Here is a 15,584-nt window from a genome sequence, read left to right on the forward strand (position 1 = left end):
ATACGTTCTCATTTATTTCAGAGTGGAGAGTTTTCTATCTCAGTTGTGTTTGAGTATAATGGAACCAAATGTATCCTAGAGATATGATTGTCAAGGCTAGGTGAAACAATGCATATACTTTATGAAGTAGGTGATATTCTGAAATAGAACAAGAAATTAGGTCCTTGAAACAGTGTTTCATGGGCTTCCTCTTAAGCCCATAATGATTAAGATAAATGGATGTGGAGGTAAGGAGGTGGGCAAGGCAGAATATATTTTTAAAGGGAATTTGGACATTGAGAACTTGTTTTTGGGACTGACATTGTGCTCTTATGGGAAAATCTTAATTTCCAATCTGGATGAAATTTAAAAGTTGCTTTCATTTGAATAAACAAAAGTTTTGAGAAAAGAGATTCCTTTACCTACATTACAAAGATGATTAATTGATTCAACATTGTGTTTATATTTAGCTGTTGTGACCCAGTCTGTGACACTACATAAGCATATTATTAATGATGACGGTTAATAAGATGAAAGTGACATATCTGATAGTATTTGATCTGTAACAAGAGATACATAAATGATTTTAATAACTGTTAGCTATTTGTACTTCCAATTTGCATAATTCATTTTTGTAATTCAGAATTCACTTAGCTGAAACATGTTGCTTGTTAAGTATTATTCAAGCAAAGAATAGATAGAACAGAATAGCAAAGGCTTTACTTGATCATAACCTAATTACTTGGCCACTAAAACTACATTTGAATATGCAAAGTGTAATGAAAAGCTAAGGCAATTATTTCAACAATTAAAGCAAAATCATGTGATATAATTATCTAGGTATTGCATCACGAAGCATATTAAAGCCACTTTTAGAAAGCTTATGTCAGTAAAAAACATACGTGTACCCAGGGACACAATGGACTACCAGTGATTCAGCTATGATATAGAGGTCATGTTCAAAAAACCTGCAAAGATATGTGTCTTTGAAAAAGAAAAGATCAGAATAAATCTTCCACCATAATTTTAACTGTATTTTTAATGTTGTACACAAATGTTCCAGATTTGAGTTTTCTTTAGTGTAAAAAAAGCTACTTTTTCTCTCTCAATTAATGCATATTGGCAACTTCTGCCAACATCAGAGAGCACTGAGGGGTTGAGTGACTTTTTTAATATAGGAATGCCACTGTGTGTCACAAGTAGGACCTTTGATCTTAAATCTACCTAACTGAGATCTAAGCTTTATTTTCAGGGTTGCCTCTTTTTATCAAACCCAATTGGAGTGAGCTATGTTTAATATTTTTTAAATCAATACTCAGATTCTGAGTGAGTAAAGAACCTAAAGTAAAAGTAAACTTATAGTAAAGATTCTGTTGAGTAAAGAGCTACAAGTTGGGCAAAACAAGCTCCATGTATGGACTATGATATATAAGCACCTAAATGGTGCAGTAGTGGGCAGGGTGTTTGGATTTGGAGTCAGGAAATCCTTACTTCAATCCATCACCACAAAGTTACTAGCTATACAACTCTGGACAAGTGATGAATTGCTGTCTATCTCATTTTCCTCATTTATAAATTAGGGATAGTACTCCTTAATAACACCTACAAGATAAAATGAGATAATAGTTACAAAGCGTTTGGCATATCTAACACTCTTATATAAATGCTAGTTATTGAGTAATTATTTCTACTATGTTTAAAATTATATTTTGCTCCTGGAAGGTAAAATCTGTATCTTTCAAGCAAAGTGTGCATCCACTAAATAGCATATTTTAAGAGGTTCTGGGAACGGCCCTTACCAAACATGTTTTCCCCACTGCCTGATGTCAAGAGATTGGCATTATGCCCAGACAAAGGATCAACATGTGCCAGTTATTAGGAAATTCTCTGGGTGTGAAGGATAAAACTCACTCAGAAGAGAAGAATCAATGCCTATCCAAGGAACCATAAACTGAAAGCCACAACAGATCTGTTGCCAAAGTAACTACAGGATACCAAGATTCAATGTAGTGAGCGAACCAGTTTCTGATCTAATAAGTCAAAGCTAAGCAAATCTAATAAGAATTTGGAAACGAGGATTCAGGTAGTATTATGGAGGAGACAATTTGCTGGACTCAAATTGTTAACCTGAAATTTAGGTCTTTTTATTAAAGCAGTGTGAGTATGACTGCTATGGTATAGACAATAAACCAATGAACTGAGTCCCCATCTAATACAATATATTTATAGACCACACTAGAGGCACAAAAAGCCAATAGCAAAAAACAGTTAATTAAGATATGAAATAACAATTACAAGAAAGATTGGAATAAAGCAGCAAAAGATTTTATGGTTCCACACATAAAGGGGTGTACCCTCCTAAATTTCTAGGGGAGTTATAATTTAATACTATTTTGATCTTTTTTATTTTATTTCCTTACCATAGTAGAGGGGAATCTATTACTTTAGAAATCATAGTTATGAGTAACTGATTAGAACACTGAGACATTTGCTTCTTGGAGTATATTTCTCAGAACTCCACAGTTTGGAAGAATGTTGAAGGAAGGCTAAGAACTCAAACTTTGCTTATGGAGTCATCATGGTCTATACAAAAATGAGGTTTGGGGGAATTCTGGCCATATTATTCCACATTTTCACCTCCTCTTTCTCCATCTTGATTCCAATGTGGAATTTTACTTTGCCTGTTCATATCACAACTCACCCACCACTTCAACATGGCTGGCATTCTACTTTAAAAAAAAAATCCGTCTTACAGCTCATGTTGTGCAAATTAGAATTCTCACCTGCTGATGCCACCATGATGCAGACTAAAGCATAACATAAGCCTTGTAGGAAACATTGTAATAATAATCTCTCCCTTGGAGCAATGGTCTCCCATATTCAAACAGTGTGAAACCTGAAGTCCTATGTGCAAGCTACTTATGGTTGTATACTCCATTCTTAGCAGAGCCAGCCAAATTTTCTTCTGATTTTGTCTCACTACTAAGGCATAGGGTTATACAAATGGAATTTTAGGGAAATATACATATACATTTCTTTATAGCATGGAGAGAACCACCTCTGCTACTTGCAGTACTGCAGAAGTAACCAACAGGGCTTGTGGTTGTTTGTACTGCTGTTCTTTCAGGTATATTTAAAATTGCCTTAGAATGGTGATACTAACTAACTAACTAAGTACTGGTTAGTTGCTACTAACTAACTAATTAACTCCCTCAGCCTCCTAAACCTTCTGATTAGAAGGCCAGAGGGAAGGATACCAAAGGCCTTCCATTGCCTTCCTTTATAGAAGGCAGAAATTTTACTCTCTGCTTACTCTACTTTGTACCAGCTGCCCTACCTGGTTTCCACAGAATGAAATACCCCTCAGCCAGATAACCCCTAGTGGTCCATCACTTCCCCCTCTGCTTTCCTATCTCCCTTTGTATTGTATCCCCTCTTTAGATTTTAACCTTCTTGAGAATAGAGACTATCTTTCTTTTCTTAATTGTATTCCCAGTGCTTAACACAGTGACTGGCACATACTAAGCATTTTATAAATATTATTGTATTGAATGGAAAGGCTATGAATTTATAAATAGACTGGTAAATTTAAAGACAAGTCTTAATGGTAAAATGGATATTGGTGATCTCATTTGTTTGGTGTGTTGACCCAAAGTCAGGTCTATTAGGAAGGAATCATTAGTCTACTCCAGGTAATGTGTGCATGTGTGTGTGTGTGTGTGTGTGTGTGTGTGTGTGGTTATTTGTGTACATATACATATATGAGCACACGTACATACATATATATGTACATATATACAAATATATTTATATATGCATATACACACATACACACACATATATATAACATGTGTTAGTGAGATGGACAGATAGATATAGATATAGATGATGTAGATATATAGATATAAATATAAACAGATAGATAGATCTATTGTTGTTTTATTCAGTCATTTCAGTTGTGTATGACTCTTCATGACCTCATTTGGGGTTTTATTGGTAAAGATACTAAAGTGGTTTTTCATTTACTTCTCCAACTCATTTTACAGATGAGGAAACAGAGGCAAACACCATTAACTGGCTTGCCCAAAGTCACACAGCTAGTGTTTGTGGCCAGACATACATGCATATATTGTATATGTGTGTAAAATATACATATATGTATATATATATATAGAGAGACAGACAGACAGACAGACAGAGACAGAGACAGAAAGACAGAGAGAGAAAAAGACTGACATCTCTATCTATGTGATGGAATTATGAAATTATGAGATGCTCTAAATGACTTCTCTGAATCTACTCTGTGGTAAGTTTGTTATTTTTAGATATAGATATAGATATTATAGATCAATTTATCTGATGCTACTCTGTGGTAGATATATATAACAAGCCTACCACAGAATAGACTGAGAAAAGCCAATTTGGGCATTTCATAATTTTACCACTATAGGAGAAACTCAGTTTTGCAGTAACCCAAGTGAAGGGTTTATGAGGGTCTAAAATAAACTTGGGTTTGAAGGATGGAGAAGAGAGTACAAATTTCATCCCTGTCCTAATGAAACCTATTCTAATAAACCTTGCTTATAGTTCTAAAAGAAAAACCCTGATAATCAGGACCTCTAAATTCAGGATCCCATAGTAAGTAGATACATCTCATGAAGACAAAAGGATAGAGGAAATAATTAGGGTGTTCAATGCCATGCAATTCTCTCTGAGAGAAGTATATAAAGTTTAAAGGGAAGAAAATATTTTACATAGCCCTAGAGAGGGAAACACTGAAACAAACTACTATATCAAGCCAATTTTATTCAATAAACTTATCTTCACGGAAAAAAAGTGTTGTATGAGTGCATTGTAGATGCTTTATGGCACTTAGTTATTAACAGAGAACAAGTAAATTTAATTGTAAATATAGTGAATACTGAAATGAATAGATCTTTATTTTGCATATTTTTAACTGAAGCAGAAAATGGAAGGCCTAACTTGAGCCTTCTCATGATATGAGATATGGAAACCAAGGAAGAGAGGTCAACAATGTACCTGAACCATAGTCATTAAAGAGATAAATTCCCTTTTTAAATTTTTTTCATATTATTTATCAAAATATCTAATTTTAGTGGACTTCTTAAAACTGGACATTTTATTTCATTGGTGTAGGACACTGTATAGGAAGAAACTCTCTGCCAATGTAGATTGACACCCATTCTACAATGTCTTACAGAGCTGCCTGGAGCACTGAGAGGTTCTCATAAAAGCAAGCACGTGTCAACTCCAGCAGAAAACTAGATCTTCCTGACAACAAGACTAGCTCTCTAGTCACGATACCACACTGCCTTTTGGCTTTGGTTGTTAATTGACTTTATTGTTAAAATTTTAGATGTTTTCCCAACTGTCAGAAGCTTCTACATAACTTTAATTCATCCTGTTTTCAACCCCAGTAGTGGTTCAGGTTTAACTAGATATACAAATAAGATTTCTAACTTTCATAGATAAGTAGATAAATAATTGTCAGTCAATGTAATTTGTAGAAATATGATAACCTGTTCTGTCATCTATCTTTAAAATCTGAGGCCCTTAATCTAATGTTCCATGCAAATTAATACCCTCATGTGAAAAATATCATTGCAACCCTGAACATGCCCTCTCTACCTTCCTTATTTAGCAGTGAAAATGGTAGAATTTTCCCCCTTAGGAATTTTATCTAGGTTAAACATGAATTTGGAAATTCATCCATTATTTAAAATAAATAAATACCATATACACATATGTCTATATGTAATTAGAAATGGGGGCTATTAAAAGTACTTAACCATAATATTCAAGTAAGATCTGTTCTAATACTACAAAACTATTGAGTGAGTGGGAGTGGGTAGACAAGTAGAAATAAATCATAAACTAATTCTCTTGTGGAATAATTTCTAAGGCAGCTGGCTTTATTCTCCAGGTATGATAACAAACAAAATGAGTTCAAAAACATAATCTCAAGAAAACGACCTTTCACAGTCTGCCCTGTTTCATACCATCAGATTCCACCCTGGACCCTAGTTAATCATTTTAAAAATATAACCATGATCAGAAAGATAAGATGAAGTAGTGTTGATAGGTAAGTCCTATTATAGTTTTCCGATAGAAGCTAGGTAGTATCATCTTCATATGTAAAGGAAAGTGATTTTCATTTAATGTTTTGGAAAGTAGAAGGACATTTATGTAATCAAATATTCTCTCATAAGTGAAAATTTTTAAAAATATGATGAATTTAAGGAAATTGAGAAATATTTATATGAACTGCTGCAGAGTGAGACAAATAGAACTAAGAGATATTGTAATATGTTATTGCAATTTTGATGACAGGATACTGATGATATAATATCAGTAGTATATAAAACATTACCTTGGTAGAGGAGTGGCAGTCTATAGTTTTTGAATAAGACATACATTGAGAGACATGGTCAATGTGTTGGTTTGTTTTGATTACCTGTACTTCATAGTTAAAATGGAAGATATTTTTTGGGGGGGAGCGTTGTGGTAGAGAAGAGGTGACATTGATGTGAACTGACAACAATATAATAAATCAAATACAAATATAAAAATTCCTCCTTTGGTTCAAACAATCCTATTTTTTTCATGTTCTGCCTTCATACCATGATCATTTTCACATTCTATTTTGCTGCTGCTTCTGATGTTCATGATAGTACTGACAAGTCAAGTTTCTCTGTGGATTTAGCCACAAGTTGCCCACTTTCCTAATTCTTCTGACACAATACTTGTGTATGAAATATAGATACTCATGAAAAATATCCCCTTCTCCCCAGTACATGCACATAAATACACCCCCCACACACTTACATGCACACTGTTTTGTGTTAAATTCCTCAAGCCCCAAATGATGCCATGAGTCCTATAATTCCACACCTGTAGACAGCTGCTGTTTGTGCCTTTGAGCTTTGTTTTTCTCTGGGGCTTGAAGCCTGAGGATGTGCAAGCTTTCTAAAATGTCTGGAAGATAAAGTACTGATGACAAAATCTTTTTCAAGTATTGAAAGCCCAGCTGCATTGCTTCTTTGTGCTCACAATATTCTGGGACACTTCAGTTTTCAAGTCTGAAATTTCAAGCAATAGGTACAAGACCCTAAGACCTCAAAGACTGAGCAATATGACCCCTGTAATGTTTTAACACGTGGAATTGATCTGAAAACTAAAATTATGCTTTAAGAAGTAGCATTAAAATGTGGGAAAAGCATGGATGTATGTGTGTGTGTGTCTGTGTGTGTGTGTGTGTGTGTGTGTGAGAGAGAGAGAGAGAGAGAGAGAGAGAGAGAAAGAGAGAAAGGGAGGGAGGGAGAGAGAGTGTGTGTGCATATGTGTGCTTTTTTAACATATAACATTTTGGCAATGGACAAAATTTAATTTGAGAAAGCAGTCTTTTTCCTTTAATCCCTAGGGATCCAGCTATATGTTTTCCCTATGTTAGCAGAAAAGTTGTTATGTCTATATCCCATGACTCCAGAGATACAAGAGATCTTAGTCCAGTGGACAAGAGATAATTTTTGTTATTGTTTTTGTTTTTAAATTTATTTTAAACTTAAATACAAAAATCTTGCTATGTACACAGCAAATAAAAGAGAATTCGATATAAAGCAATACATTTTCATTTCAAAAAACCTATGTAATGAATACTACACATTATTTTCAAAGCTGTCCATCTTTTCTTTGCTTCCTTGTATGTCTTATTTTCTCCATTACTCTGTACTTTTTACTTTAATTTCCCCATCCCCCCAGAAGGATACAATTAATCATAGATACACATGCACATATACATACATACACATACATACATACATACCTACATACAGATAAATACACACATATACAAGTACACACATATACACATAGACACTCAAATGTGCATACTTAAACCCGTATTATGCTTATTTCCACTTGTCCTCTGTTTCTTTGAAGGTGGATAGCATCTTCCTTCATAAGCCCAAGTGTTTCCATATTTTTCTAAAGCTCATCATTTCCTCTAGTACAACAATATTCCAACCCAATCATGTTCTATTTGGGAGATAGTCTATGAGAGTTTTTTTCCAAAATTTCTGCATCCCCTGTATTCTTGGCTACACAGGTTTTATTCATACAGGACATTTTTAATTTAAAATGATAAAAATTATCCATTTCACACTACAACACTGTTCTTATCTTATAATCTATTTTAAAGGTCTGATACTACTGAATCTATTTTCTTCACATCTTTTCCCCCTGGTTTCCCTGAAGTTCCTGACCATCTGCTTTTCCAAATGGACCCTGTTATTATTTTTTCTAACTTGGTGAGATAATATTTTTAGTAATTTAATTGTGATGGCATCATATAAATAGATTTATTAGGTAAAATTGCCATTTTTTATTATATTAGCTTTACCTACACATGCAAAATAAATATTACTTCAATTATTTACATCTAATTTTGTTTGTATAAAAGGTGTTTTGTGTTTATATTCATCTAGTTCCTGTTTCTGTTTTAGCAGGTATACCCTCAATTTTTTTTAATACTATGTAGTTATTTTATATGGTCTAAAACTATTGATTAATATGGTAATGCACAGTGTAGTTTCCTTATTCTTCTTTTCAGATTAAATCTGATTTTAGCTTTAATTTTGTCTGAGATCATGATTATTATCCCTGCTTTTTTACATGATGAATTCTATTCCTGATCTTAATTTTATGTTTGTGTGTATCTCTTATTTTTATAGCATTTCCTGAAAGAAACATATTGGTTAATTCAAATTTTTAATCTGCTATCAGTTTCTATTTTATAGTTCAATTTATACCATTTACATTCTAAACTATAATTACTTGTACATTTTCCTCCTTCCTATTTTCCTTACTATCCTTCTCACCCTATTCCTATTCCTCCTCACTCCTCTATTGCATTTCTACCCACTACCTTACCCTCTTACTCCTTAATCTACCCCCTTCAAGAATCCTTCCCATATTCTCTCCAAACACCTATGCCCTTACCATCTTATTTATTTTTTAATTTGAAGGTTTTATACCCTTCTAAATGTATATGTTATTCCCTCTTTATCCCATTACCATTAATCTACACATCCTTCTATTCTCCCCCTTACTCCCCATCTCTCTCTTATCTCCTCCTCACTCCCTATTCCCTTACTTCTTATTTCTTTCTGAATTTAGAAGACTTTTATACCTTTCTAAATACATATGTAGTATTCCCTCTTTAACCAATTCCCAATGACAGTAGGGTTCCAGAACTACCCACCCTTCTCTGCCATCTAATTCCTTTGTATCAGCTCTTCCTTTCATACCTCATTTGTATAATTACTCTTTTTACTTTTTCCTTCATAATTTTGCTTTTTAAAATCACCTCATACTTAGCTCTACCCCACTAGTTTTTTAACTACCTAATTACTAATGACAATCTTAGACATATGGTTTACATTTATACATATCTAATGTAAACAATTTGTCCTTACTGAGTCCCATGTAATTAGTTTTTGATGTTTACTTTATATTTCTCTTGGATCAAATTTTCTATTAAGTTCTGATCTTTTTGCAATAAAATGCTGAAAAGTCTATCAATTCACTGAATATCTATTTTTTTTTCATTCTGGATTATACTTATCTTTGCTGGTTTTATATGATATTTTCAGCCATGACCCCAGTTCTTTTGCTCTTTGATATATAATATTCCAAGACCTGTGTTCTTTAACTATAGCTGTTGTTAGGTTTTGTGTAATTCTAATGGCAGCTTCACCATATTTGATTTTTTTTGTTGTTGTTCTTAATATTTTCTACTTAATGTAGGGGTTTCAGAATTTGGTTATTCCTGAATCCAGGGCTGGTGCTCTATCCACTGCACCATCTAGCTGCCTCAAGATCCAGAATCTTAAGGAAAATGATATTCTTGTAGATTTTCCTCCAAGTACATCTTTCAGGTTGTGATCAGTGAATTTTTTTCTATTTCTACTTTCCCCTCTTGTTCTAATATTTCAGGACAATTTTCTTTATTTCTTGTTTATTTTATCAAGATTCTTTTTTAAGCCACAGATTTCAGGTAGTCTGAATATTCTTATGTTTTCTTTCCTTGATCTGTTCTCCAGATCAGTTGTTTTTCTTATAATATATTTCACATTCTCTGCTATTTTTTTTCATTCTTTATATTTTGTTTTGTTATTTCTTGGTCCTTTACAACTTCTCTTGTACCCATGCCTGATTCTAATTTTCAAGGAGTTGTTTTGTCTTGTTTTCCTTAAGATTCTGGATCTTGGGGCAGCTAGATAGCACAGTAGATAGAGCACCAGCCCTGGATTCAGGAAGACCTGAGTTCAAATCTGGCCTCAGACACATAACACTTACTAGCTGTGTGACCCTGGGCAAGTCACTTAACCCCAATTGCCTCACTAAAAAATAAAATAAATAAAAAAGAAAAAAAAAGATTCTGGATCTCCTTTTCTAGTTGCTTGACTTTCTTTTCATAATCTTCTTGTTTTTCTTGGACTGTTCTTACTTAAAAAATGAAACAAAACAAAACAAACAAAAAACCCTCAATCTCTCTTATTTGATTTTTAAGTCTTTTTTTGAGTTCTTGTGGAAATTCTTTTCAGGGAGGTAACCCTTTGATGGTACTTTTTGAGGTAGGAGAGGCTTTTTTGTTTACTTCAGTATCCTCCTCTGAAGATGAACCCTAGTCTTCTCTATCCCAATAGTAACTGTTTATGATCATTTAAAAAATAGCAACTCATTATTATAATCACCTCTAATCCTGAGGTGTAGGGTATGGTGCCTCTGTCCTCAGGTCTTCCTTGCTGTTATTTTTTGAGCATTGTCCTGGGCCCAAACTTTCTACTCCAAGACCCTCAGCATGCTATGCTGGAAATGCTCTTGCTCCCTGATTACCCTCCAGTGTCTATGACCTTTGGTTCTCCCCTCTGGCTGGAAAGCAAGACCAAGAACTCAGCTCTCCTATAAGTGCCCAAAGCGAGCAGCATCCCTGCCTCACTGCTTCTGCATTCACCAGGCATGTGCTGGCTCTTTCTCACCCAGGACCACATCTTGGCAGCACAGTTGGGCCTTGTGTCCCTTGCTCCTGTGGGTCAGGTCAAGGTTATCTCCCAACTCAGCTGCCCCCAGCTTGACACTTGCTATTTCCAGGAATTAGCCTGGAGGTGTTTACACTTCATTCAGGCCAAACCTCCATTTTGTGATCTTTCTTCAGATCTTCTGAGATTGTTCTGGCAGGATCTCTTTTCTGCTCCAACTCTTGTTTATTTTTGCCAGTCTACTTCACCCTGAGGTGCTATTTTGTCTTTTTTTATGGAGGAATCTGGAGAGCTCGGAATTTTCTGATCTACTCCACTATCTTCTGAGAATCTTCTCTAAGAGATGTTTAAAAGATGGAATACAGTTTGAGTCCTATGGGCAAATGACTATCACTGATGGAGCAGCATTCCATTCTTTACCAGTTCTTGTTTCTTAATTCCTATCCTTAGCTCCCACATTCATAGCCTTATTTATGTAGGCATAATCTATACAGTGTATAGAATTCTTGACTTAAAAAAAAAAGTTGACTTGGAATCAGTAATCCCCTTAAAAGACCTGTTGTGAATTGATTATTGAACTGACTCAGCTTTGATTTATGACCCTTTGCTATTTACCCTCTGGCTTGTCTTTTTACCACTTCTCAGTGTGTAGCAGGTCCCCTTTCATAGTAATACAAGATCACTTTCTGGATCCTGACAAGGAATGATCATAGTTATCCATACTAACTGTCATGTCTTCAACCTAGATTTTCCTTACACCAGGTCTTTAACCTTAGTTGAGTTATGGAACTGTTTGGCATTCTGGTGAAGTCTATGAACACTTTTTAAGTATGTTTTTAAATAATAGAAGTAAAGGGTTAATTTCAGCTAGAGGTTAGTGAAAATAAAGAAGAAATTATTTTTCCCAACTAAGTTCATGGGCCCTCTGAAGTTTAGGGGTTTGTCGACCCCATATTAGGACCAGGGTCCTATCTTGTATGTTTAACCTTTCCAGAATACAATTGCTAATTCTCCTTTAATAACATCAAATTCCAGGAGAATATTAAATTTCAAGGCTACTGAAAAAACATGTTTTGCCTTTTCTTTACTTGTGGGCAACATGATAATTATCATTAAATATAAGAACACAAAAGTAAGGGGTGAAGAATGATAAGTAACAAGATTGGAAAGACCTAGTGACTCAAGGAATAAGTAGTGTGGCAAGAACAGAGGTGTATGCTGCTAGATATCAAAGATGCCATCAAAGAAGGGCTCCTAAGCAGGATGTTAGTCAGAATATGAGAGGGTGAATGGATACTAAAAATCCAAGTAGATTCCAGAGTGCAGGAAGCAACATAATTAGAGGGGGAAATGTAGTGGGTAGACTGAAATAGAAGTGCCAAAGCCAAAATCTAGAGTATGCTATATATTTTGCTTCCTATAGGCAGTAAAAATGTAAGAAAGCAAGAATAATTTTGCATCTAGAGATCTGTGAGAGGAGTCAATCATGAAAGAACTATCACAGGACTAGTAAAAAACAAATTTCCTCCATATTAAAAATATTTATAAAAAGCAGTGGATTGACTATTAGAGCAATAGACAGGTGAAATTAACTTTAATTCCTGGCAATTCATAGACTATGATATTAAAATTATGTCTGTGAGCTTTTAGAAAGTAATGTAGTGATAGTTCATCATCAGTGGGTTCATAAAGAACATGTCTTGAAACTTCATTTATTTTTCTGATAAGATTATTAGAGAAATATTGTGACGGTATATTTTGTTTACACTTATCTACGGCTATGTTTTATTCCCCATGAAAGTATAAGCTTCTTGAAAGAATGGATTTTATTTTTTGTTTTTTTTTCTTATCTTTATCTCATAACATACCTCACGTAGTAGGTGTTTTAATATGTTTGTTGTTAGGTTGAACATCTTAATTTGATTAAGGCATTTAAACAATTGTTCAAGATATGATCATGGAAAAGAGAGTAGGCTAGATGAAGTGCATTTAGATGAAAGTGAAACTGATTCAATGACCAGACCCAAAGAAAGAGTAAAATGCATTAAAAAAAATGCATAGAGAAAGGTGAATTGATACTACTATTTTAAATATCACAAGCTCTAGGAAAAGGAGAATCTAAAATGTAATAAGATGAGGCTTGCATTATCCTAAATTTCTAAATTAAAAACATTGCATCAAGGTTCAATGAGATGAATTTACTTGTCCAAAGCCACACAATTAGTAAGATGTTGATTAGGAATTTGAACCCTTGTCTTCTGACTAAATTAATTCATCTTTCTCCTTAAAGTTCATCTAGTCCAACCAATGTATGAACTGCTGCATGAGCATTTAAAGTGTTGTGGAACTCCTGGTTGGCAATTCTTTTTTAGAGCAAGTCAAATGCTGCCTTCCTTTAGATTTTATCCTTAAAATCTCTAGTTCTGTTCTTGAGTAATACAAAATAATTCTCCTTTGTATTCTATACTAGAATCTTTAAAATATTTGGCATATTCAGAAAATTACTGTCTTTTCCCTTGATTTTCCCTTCCCCAGACTACTCATTCCCATGTCTTCAGCGCTCTTCATATAAGGTGTTTTCTAGATCCCCTAAATCAGTGTGGTATCAAATTCAAACAGAAACTGGTGCTGCTAAACTGTACATTAGAGTTGATGCTATGGCACATTGACTTAGAAAACCATAACAGTGTCCATGATCTATTGTATTATATTTATTTTAAGCATTTTCTAAATACACTTAAGCTGGTTCAGGCAGCACTAGAGAGTGCTGTGGGCATTGCAGCTTGGGCAGTGTTTCTGACAACTGTGCCCTAAAACATCCTGGTTGAGCTTTTTTGGACTCTTGAAGTTACCACTTCTTTTTAAAAGTAGCTTACCCAATGCCTTCCCCCTTAAAAATAAACATAGTATTCCAAATATGACAGAAAAAGTGAAAATGACAATGTAGTCATCAATTCCAAAGATTAATTCTCAATAATTTTATAAATATAGCTTAGCAATTACATTTTTAACAATCATATCACAGAATGCTTATACTAAACAAGTGATCAATTAAGATCCTCAATTCTTTTTCACAGACACTTATGCCAAATCATGTCTTCTACATCATTTACATGAAAAATTGATTTTACTCATCATAATTCAGTCCATTTTTTCACTGAAATCATACTTCCTACATATATGTGTATGTATATATGCATACACATCTGTCTATCTGTCTGTCTATCTATCTATCAATCTGCCTATCTATCTATGAAGCTTCCTGAATTCTAGAAGGCTGTGCCAGTTACCCTGAAAAAGCTTTGCATCCATGACCAGTGATAGCCTGTCATTGAAAGACAAGATTAGGATTAAAGTATCTCTTTGCCAGAAGGCTAGCCACATGGACTTGAATTTTTTCAATTAACACACATCATGAAAACCATTCTGTAGGCGTGGAAGGACTAAAGTACATGTCAGTGTAAGGAGGGAAGAAGGGAGGGTGTGCCGTGATGAAACCACAGCTCTTTTGAAGTATTATAGTACAAAACACAGAGTTTTCCTTTTATGTCTGTTAAATTTCACTTTGTTGGTTTCTGTCCAGCATTCCAGTCTATTGAGATCATTTTGAATCTTGATTCTGTCATCTATCATATTAGCTATTCTTCCCAGCTTTGTGTCATCTGCAAAATTGATAAGCCTGCTTTCTATCTGTTCATTCAAGTCATTGTTAAAAATATTGTATTAGAGTAGATTTAAAAACTGAACCCATTGGTACTCCATTAGAGACCTCCTCCGAGGCTGACACAAAGTTATTAATCAATTATCTTTGGATTACAAAACTAGATTTGATTCCACATGATAATAATATAATCTAGGCAGTATTTTATTTTCTTATCTATAAGCGTCATAAGAAACATGTTTAGTTGAGAAATCTATGACTTTTTATGCTGATGTAATTGCTTATATCATATTATCCTAGTATTATGTTTAAGGTTAGACAGAGTTTGTGTTATAATAAAATATTGTATTTTTCCTTCTTTCTATCTTTCCGATAAATTCATAAGGAAACATCCACAATGAAAAATGAACTATGTTTGATAAACAATACAAATCTTCCAATGATAGTCTTGCTCAAATTTTATTTGATTCAGCAACTTAGTGAACATTTACTTAACATTTGAAATATACATGACAGTGTACTAGGCATTTGGAATACAAAAATGGAAAATGATGCAATTAAGAACCTTACAATATAATTAAGTGTTAAAACATTATCAATAAACTTTAGTATTGGTAGAAAATGAAAAATCAGACATGCTGTATAGTTTCTCCTTCAAAGACTCCTGTTGTCCAACCCAATTGAACATACCTACGATTTGGTTTGCTAGTATAAGCTTTATTGAAAAAAAATATGCAGAAATAGAAATGATAGCTGTCTCTAGATGGAGTAGCTGGAAGTATCATTGCACAAAACAGAAACACAGCATACTGGCACTGGGAGTCTACTCTACACAGAATAGAACTTATTAAAGTTAGAGTTTAGGAAGCTATACCCTATCCCAG

The sequence above is a fragment of the Vombatus ursinus genome, unplaced genomic scaffold (genome assembly GCF_900497805.2).
Source record: "Vombatus ursinus unplaced genomic scaffold, bare-nosed wombat genome assembly UNPS02014781.1, whole genome shotgun sequence".
Taxonomy (NCBI): domain Eukaryota; kingdom Metazoa; phylum Chordata; class Mammalia; order Diprotodontia; family Vombatidae; genus Vombatus; species Vombatus ursinus.